Here is a 9133-nt window from a genome sequence, read left to right as displayed (position 1 = left end):
ATGTCTTTTTAATGTCAGGGATCCTGGTGTGGGGGAGGCCCGGAAAATACCTCTGGGAGAGGCCTGCCACGGGACTTGGTGCTGGGAAGGCCCCACCTTATTTTACCGGCAGCGGCGAGGCCTCGTAGCAGCCCCCTGCTGCTTAGCGATGAGCCTGTCATTAAAATATTTAAATCTATTTAAATTACTGAATTAACAGTTACCTCGTTGCGATGGCAGTCCCGGGGATCCGAGGCGGGCCACTGGTTGCGAGGGGGGTTGCAGGTAAGTTTTCAGGGCGGGTTGGGGAGCAGGGAAAACCACTGCGCTTGGTGGAGGGGATGGTGGGAAGGGGTTGAAGATTAAAGTGAAGACGTTTGGGGGGAGGTGGGGAATAGGTCAGGATCGCGAGTTTACTTTTTTTGGGGGAAGAGGGCAATTAATAAAGTGTGTAGTCATTGAGGGGATGGGAGACAGGATTGAAACTTTCAATAAACTTTTCCTTTCGATTTTTCAGGTCAGGTAACTTCAAATATTTAAATTTAAATGAAGTGCTGGTAGCCCTTTAAAAATGGCGCCATCGCTTGTGCAGCAGTGCCGGACACCGTTGCCAGGGATGGAGCACCCGCCCCGGCTACGTCATCAGGGGCGGGCATTCCGGTCCAGACATGCAAATGAACCGCCGCGCTAAATATCGCAGTGACTCCGCGAGGCAAATCCCATGTGTGCGCCCCACCGCTTTTTAAGCTCACTGCTGATCAATTTCTGGTGAATGTATCTGTTCCACGTGGTGTGTAAACTTGCTACTGCTAGAAGCCTTTATTTTCATTTCATGACATCCGAGGTCACATGTGTATGGCAAGCCAAACTATACAAAAGTATTTCCCCAAACATCCCCTTTTCATAAAAAAGTTTGCATTTGCATTGCGACTCAAAAATGTCATAGGGATCAGTACATTTACACATTGGTAAAACAGAATACTTCATAAATTTGACAAAACACACAAAGGTATACCAACAATTTCTGCCTTTACTTAATTGCAAGTCCACTCAGAGCCTTAGGGAGCTCCCTCTACACTCCAAACTGCATAGCCATCCAGTCCATACAGAACTCTGGAATGTCCAACTCTGAGGCAAATCAACAGGGACTCTATCTGAACACAAAGAGGTAAAGCAGTCTTCATAGCCTTTTTTAATCAAATGTGATTTGCTCTCCTCCAGAAGTTGTCTTTCCACCTCTAAAACCTCCAATTCCACCCTGACTTCTTCTAGCTCTTCCAAAACCTTGACCACCTCGCTGGCTTTCACCCTTCGGTCGAGCAAAGTCAAGTATAATTTTGCATCCATCAATTTCTCCATCTTCCATCATTTCCTTAACTGGTTTTGCATCTTCTTCTGATGGGAAGTCAACAAAACCAAAATCTTTTGATCTTCCAGATTCTCACACTCTCAGCATCTTCAAAGGCTTCTGTTAAAGTTTCTTCAGTTGTGTCATCAGAAAAACCACAAACAAGCAATGTCTTGCTGGTACCATTACCAATCCTGTGCCCTTGGTTGCTGAAATCCAACCTCACGCTTCTCTCTTCAGTTTTTGTATTGCTGTGATTCTCAAGGGCTTCTTTAACATCCTCAATAGATTCAAATTTAACAAATACATATCCTTTTGGCCAGCCATTCTTTTCCAGTATTTTGATCATTGATTATTTTTCAAAAATACTCTGAAGGGTTTCTTCTCTTGCAGAACATAGAACATAGAACAGTACAGCACAGTACAGGCCCTTCGGCCCACGATGTTGTGCCGAACCTTTAACCTACTCTAAGATCAAACTACCTACATACCCTTCATTCTACTATCATCCATGTACCTATCCAAGAGTCGCTTAAATGTCCCTAATGTATCTGCTTCTACTACCACCGCTGGCAGTGCATTCCACGCACCCACCACTCTCTGTGTAAAGAACCTACCTCTGACTTCTCCCCGAAACCTTCCTCCAATCACCTTAAAATTATGACCCCTGGTGATAGCCCTTTCCACCCTGGGAAAAAGTCTCTGGCAATCCACTCTATCTATGCCTCTCATCATCTTGTACCCCTCTATCAAGTCACCTCTCATCCTTCTTCGTTCCAATGAGAAAAGCCCTAGCACCCTCAAACTTTCTTCGTAAGACATGCCCTCCAGTCCAGGCAGCATCCTGGTAAATCTCCTCTGCTCCCTCTCTAAAGCTTCTACATCCTTCCTATAATGAGGCGACCAGAACTGAACACAATATTCCAAGTGTGGTCTAACCAGGGCTTTATAGAGCTGCAGCATAACCTCACGGCTCTTAAATTCAATACCCCTGTTAATGAAAGCCAACACACCATACGCCTTCTTAACAACCCTATCAACTTGGGTGGCAACTTTGAGCGATCTATGGACATGGACCCCAAGATCCCTCTGTTGCTCCACACTACCAAGAATCCTGTTTTTAAGCCTGTATTCTGCATTCAAATTCGACCTTCCAAAATGAATCACTTCACACTTTTCCAGGTTGAACTCCATCTGCCACTTCTCAGCCCAGCTCTGCATCCTGTCAATATCCCGTTGCAACCTACAACAGCCTTCAACACTATCCACAACTCCAGCAACCTTCGTGTCATCAGCAAACTTGCTAACCCAGCCTTCCACTTCCTCATCCAAGTCATTTATAAAAATCACAAAGAGCAGAGGTCCCAGAACAAATCCCTGTGGAACACCACTGGTCACCGAGCTCCAGTCTGAATACTTTACATCTACTACCACCCTCTGTCTTCTATGGGCCAGCCAATTCTGTATCCAGGCAGCCAACTTTCCCTGTATCCCATGCCTCTTTACTTTCTGAATGAGCCTACCATGGGGAACCTTATCAAACGCTTTGCTAAAATCCATATACACCACATCCACTGCTCTTCCTTCATCAATGTGTTTTGTCACATCTTCAAAGAATTCAATAAGGCTTGTGAGGCATGACCTGCCCCTCACAAAGCCATGCTGACTGTCTCTAATCAAACTATGCTTTTCCAAATAATCATAAATCCTGTCTCTCAGAATCCTCTCCAATAATTTGCCCACTACCGACGTAAGACTGACTGGTCTATAATTCCCAGGGTTATTCCTATTCCCTTTCTTGAACAAGGGAATAACATTTGCCACCCTCCAATCATCTGGTACTACTCCAGTGGACAGTGAGGACGCAAAGATCATTGCCAAAGGCGCGGCAATCTCTTCCCTCGCTTCCCTTAATATCCTTGGGTATATCCCGTCTGGCCCCGGGGACTTATCTGTCCTCATGTCTTTCAAAATTTCCAGCACATCCTCCCTCTTAACATCAACCTGTTCGAGCATATCAGCCTGTTTCACGCTGTCCTCACAAATGACCAGGTCCCTCTCACTAGTGAATACTGAAACAAAGTATTCATTTAGGACCTCCCCTACCTCCTCCGACTCCAGGCACAAGTTCCCTCCACTATCCCTGATCGGCCCTACCCTCACTCTGGCCATCTTCTTGTTCCTCACATAAGTGTAGAACGCCTTGGGATTTTCCTTAATCCTACCCGCCAAGACTTTTTCATGTCCCCTTCTAGCTCTCCTAAGTCCATTCTTCAGTTCCTTCCTGGCTACCTTGTAACCCTCTAGAGCCCTGTCTGATCCTTGCCTCCTCAACCTTAAGTAAGCTTCCTTCTTCCTCTTGACTAGCTGTTCCACATCTCTTGTCATCCAAGGTTCCTTCACCCTTCCATCCCTTCCCTGCCTCATCGGGACAAACCTATCCAGCAGTCGCAGCAAGTGCTCCCGAAACAACCTCCACGTTTCTGTCGTGCATTTCCCTGAGAACATCTGTTCCCAATTTATGCTCCCCAGTTCCTGCCTAATAGCATTGTAATTCCCCCTCCCCCAATTAAATATTTTCCCATCCCATCTGCTCCTGTCCCTCTCCATGACTATAGTAAAGGTCAGGGAGTTGTGATCACTATCACCGAAATGCTCTCCCAGCGAGAGATCTGCCACCTGGCCTGGTTCGTTGCCAAGCACCAAATCCAACATAGTCTCCCCTCTAGTCGGCCTATCTACATATTGAGTCAGGAAACCTTCCTGGATACACCTGACAAAAACTGCTCCATCCAAACTATTTGCACTAAGGAGGTTCCAATCAATATTAGGGAAGTTGAAGTCACCCATGACAACAACCCTGTTACTTCTGCACCTTTCCAAAATCTGCCATCCAATCTGTTCATCCGTGTCTCTGTTGTTATTGGGGGGTCTATAGAAAACTCCCAATAAAATGACTGCTCCTTTCCTGTTTCTGACTTCCACCCATAATGACTCAGTAGACAAACCCTCCTCGATGACCTCCCTTTCTGCAGCTGTGATACTATCCCTGATTAGCAATGCCACTCCCCCACCTCTTTTACCTCCCTCCCTATTTCTTTTGAAACATCTAAACCCCGGAACATCCAACATCCATTCCTGCTCCTGTGATATCCAAGTCTCCGTAATGGCCACAACATCGTAGCTCCAAGTACTGATCCATGCTCTAAGTTCATCTCCCTTATTCCTGACACTTTTGCGTTAAAATAGACACACTTCAACCCATCATACTGGCTGCAACTTTGTCCTGTCAACTGTCTAACCTTCCTCACAGACTCTCTGCACTCTGTATCTGCCTGTTCAACAGCTACCCCATCCACTGTTCCGTAGCTCCGGTTCCCATCCCCCTGCCAAACTAGTTTAAACCCTCCCGAAGAGCTCTAGCAAACCTCCCGCCCAGGATATTGGTGCCGCTCCAGTTCAGATGCAACCCGTCCTTCTTGTACAGGTCCCACCTTCCCCAGAAGGTATCCCAATGATCCACATAACTGAAGCCCTCTCTCTTACACCAGCTCTGTAGCCACGTGTTCAGCTGCACTCGCTCTCTGTTTGTAGCCTCACTAGCACGTGGCACCGGTAACAATCCTGAAATTACTATACTGCTCGTCCTGCCTTTTAGCTTCCAACCTCACTCCCTATATTCGCTTTTCAGGTCCTCATCCCTTTTCCTAGTTATGTCATTGGTACCGATGTGTACCACGACTTCTGGCTGCTCCCCCTCCTCCTTAAGAATCCTGTAGACTTGATCCGAGACATCCCTGACCCTGGCACCCGGGAGGCAACATACCATTCGGGAGTCTCGTTTGCGACCACAGAATCTCCTGTCTGTTCCTCTATCCATTGAATCACCTATCACTATCGCTCTCCTATTCTTCCCCCTTTCGTTCTGAGCCGCAGAGCCAGGCTCAGTGCCAGAGACCTGGCCACTGTGGCTTTTCCCGGTAGGTCGTCCCCCCCAACCGTATCCAAAACGGTATACATATTATTGAGGGGAACAGCCACAGGGGATCCCTGCACTGTGCGCCTATTCCCTTTCCCTCCCCTGACGGTCACTTAGGTGTCAGTACTTCCCTATAACTGCTCTCTATCACCCCCTCAGCCTCCCGCATGATCCGAAGTTCATCCAGCTCCAGTTCCCTAACGCGGTCTGTGAGGAGCTGGGGTTGGGTGCACTTCTCACAGGTGAAGTCAGCAGGGACACAAGTGGTGACCCTCACCTCCCTAGTTATTTACAATGAGTGTATCAGAATCTGGTTGCTTTTGCCTACCCTTTACCAATGCCTTGTTTCTATTCCAATGCTGTATCTGCAGCTGCTTCATTTTCAAATTCAATATATACAATGTCCCGAATCCCTGAACCATCACGAGAATCAGGAATTCTAATGTCAATAGCATCCTCAAAAATCCCTTTGAGGCCATCTTGAGTTATCTTGAATGGGAGATTTTTTAAACAAAATGTCCTGCACTCCCTTTCTCTTTTGCTATCTGCATTGTTTTCCTTGCTGTGTGCTTTGTCAAGTTTGACTGCAAGTCCCAGCACTTTGTTTTCATTGAAATCCAATGCCTTTTCCAGTTGTTCTTGGGTTTCAAAGTAACCGAATTTCCTGCTAGATCCAATTTGGACATTTGTGACTGAAAGTTTCTTTTTGATAATGAAGCTATTCAGGGCTTTCTGTACTTCCTTAAAGTTCTTCTCAGAGCTCAAATTTCCAACAAATAGCGAAAAAGATGCATCATTTTCAGTCTGATCCTTCTGCTCCTCTTTCTTTCTCTTTCCTGCTTTCTTTGGCTGAGGCTGAGAGAGATCTATTCCAGCCAAGTAGTAGAGCCTACTGAATACCAGCTTTAAAAACTACCTAGAGACAGAGACGAAAAGGTGGCCTTTGAAAACTTCCCATCTGAGAAGTTGAAACAGGATCTTCATCATCGGACTGTAACTGAGATTTGACCAAAGAAGTCTGCAGCAAAGCATCCATCCACCTGAAACTCTCTAAAGCCTGACTCCAGGGAACCAGGAAAAAAGGAAGAACAGGCCTGCATCATTTAAATATTCCTCCCCAGAAAACAAACAAGGTTTCACAACTGTTTTTAAAAACACCAGAGCTAAATGCATGCTATCATTTAACCTCTATCTTCCCTTGGATTGTGCGAATGTGTGCGTTTGTTTGTGGGTGAAGTTGAAAATTTTCCGGTTTTGCTGAATAAACATTTATCTTTCTTTAAACTTACGAGAAAACCTATCATTTGTCTGTTTATTGACCATTAAAACGCTCAAGGGTTATGTTACAACCGAGGTGGGAACAGCGCACTGTCTTTTCTCGTCCCACCTCTCCGCAGGTCACAATATATATTTTAAAAATATTTACCCATTTAGCAATTCGGTCAATCATATACTCTACTCTTTATCCCAGAATAAAATACACCAACCAGATTTTTTTAATTAACAACAAAATTATCCGAAGATGAATTATCCAGTAATGAAGCAAAGCATTAACACACAGACTGATATATGAAAGTTCCCTTTTTAAATTCCCCACACACTCACATACACTCTGAAAATAATACAGAAATTGTCTCTGCAGAGATCTGTTACAAAACAGGACAAAGAAAAGAATACTTTGGCCAAATACTTGCTAATTCGTGAAGAAAAAAAGAGAAAATATGGAAAGAAGTCAGTTGGCCCTTTTGGTCTGGTGTCCGGGTATACGGAGAAGCGTCACTGGGATCTTTTCTAAAGCAGTTCTTTTCAGGCAGCATTGACAATTAACCTGGCAGCTTTTCCAGCTTCTAGGCAAGATGCAGCACCAAGGATTTTAGCTGTCCCACACTGGAACTTTGCAGGATTTCTTCAAAGAGGTAGAGAAAGAGGTGAGCTGGGTGGTTTTCCCTTGGCACGTTGATCTCCAATTCAACTGAAAACAATATCTTCCCCAAACAGAAAGTCAGCCTCCTGACCTCCATAAACCTTGACATGTGCCTTCTCTGTAAACATCTTCCCCAGGTCACCAAGGTTTCGATTATTTATTGAGCTTAATGAACATGATTTCCAGCACAGGCTGTTTGCGAACAACATCTCAAGTGTGGAATCCTTTCAGTTTTAACATTAGTCCTCAATAAAAAACATTAAAAAACATGGAAGCACTTTTGTAACACTTTCATCCTTAAGAGGAATGAAACACCATTTTTAAATGTGTTTCATTACAAAGAGCGAAAAAAATAGATGAAAAATATTAAAACACATTGACACACTCATTCTCATTCACTGTTTACCTGTAGATAATACAGTTTGGCTTTGTACCATCTTTGCACTCAGAGCGCAAAGCAAAGTTAGATTCTAGACAAAGCATCTGCTATTGCATTATTTTTTTCCCACAATGTGGAGAATCTTTAAGTGACAAGGTTGCAATAGTAAATTCCATCAGAATAGTCTGGCATTCTGGTTTATAAATTTTTTCACAAAGGCTAGGGAGATTATGATCAGTATATACTAGTGTCTCTCTAAAGTCGTGGTGGACATAGACTTCAAAATGCTTAAGATCTAGTAATAAGCCCAGGGTTTCTTCCTCCAATGGTGAATATATATTTTTGGTGTCAATTTAGCTTTTTGGAAAAGTATCCCTTTGGCCTTGTAACAGGACTGCACCAACCCCCAGGTCACTAGCATCAATTGCTACCTTGAAGGGCTTTGTGAAATTTGGAGCAGCCAACACTGGTTCATTAATGAAAATGGCTTTCAGCCTTGCAAAAGATGCTTGGCACTTTCCTGACCTCACTACCTTAGTTTTTTTTTGTAGCAAATCTGTCTGTGGTGCAGCTATTGAACTAAAATTTGGTCCAAACTTGCGGTAGAAAGCACAAATCCCCAAAAACCTCATGATTTCTCGCTTAATCTTAGGAGTAGAGAACTACACTAATGCTTGTACTTTTGCTGTTCTTGGCAACACTTGGCCTTGCCCTACTATATGCCGGAGGTAGGTTACTCTCACTTTTGCAAATTCACTTTTGGCAAGGTTTATTACTATATCAGCTGATTGTAATTTTCTAAACAGAGCTCCTAGTTGTTCCAAGTGGTCCTTCCAAGTGTCACTGTATACCAGCACATCATCAAGGTAAACCACACAGTTAGGAACACTGGCTACCACTTGGTTCATTAGTCTTGGCATTGGAAAAGACTGTCTGCTGTGACAAGGCTGTTATTTCTTTAGCTCGGGGTGTGAAAGGAACCTGCCAGTATCCCTTCAACAGATCTATTTTTGTAAGAAACGTGGCACTGCCCACTCTGTCAATAGAGCCTTCCAAGCGAGGAATTGGGTAGGAGTCTGCCTTTGTTACTGCATCAAACTTTCTGTCGTCTATGCAGGATCTAGTTGAACCATCAGGTTTAGGCTCTAACACCACTGGGGAACTCCAGCTGCTTTGACTTTGTTCAATTAGGTGGTTTTCCAGCATATATCAGATTTCTGCTTTTACCTGGGCCTGTTTCTCTGGACTTAAGCTGTAAGGATCCTCTTTTATAGGAAAGGATACCCCTACATCCATTAAGGTTGTACATCTGGCGTATCCCTCCAGACTCTTTTAAATGCTGTGATTAGCCTTGTTAGGTCTTCTTGTTGATCTGCATCTAAATATGAAAGCATAGTGTCCAATCTCCCTAACAATTCAGTATTAGCTGACCGGATAGTAGGAGGTTCAATTTGAGAATTGTCTAGGCCTCCTTCTGCCTCATCCTCACTATCCCTTTAATCCTTCCCTGTCCTTAGTACCTGA

At 44.3% G+C, this 9133-nt stretch overlaps 1 pseudogene; it reads right to left on the bottom strand.

The window, feature by feature from the left end:
* Positions 1-1171: 1171 nt before the first annotated feature.
* LOC137375692 (nucleolin-like) lies at positions 1172-7439 on the bottom strand (annotated as a pseudogene).
* Between the last annotated feature and the right edge of the window lie 1694 nt (positions 7440-9133).

This window comes from Heterodontus francisci, chromosome 12 (genome assembly GCF_036365525.1).
Source record: "Heterodontus francisci isolate sHetFra1 chromosome 12, sHetFra1.hap1, whole genome shotgun sequence".
Classification (NCBI taxonomy): Eukaryota; Metazoa; Chordata; class Chondrichthyes; order Heterodontiformes; family Heterodontidae; genus Heterodontus; species Heterodontus francisci.
The sequence above is the reverse complement of the archived record's forward strand: the minus strand, read 5'-3'. Positions and strand labels throughout refer to the sequence as shown.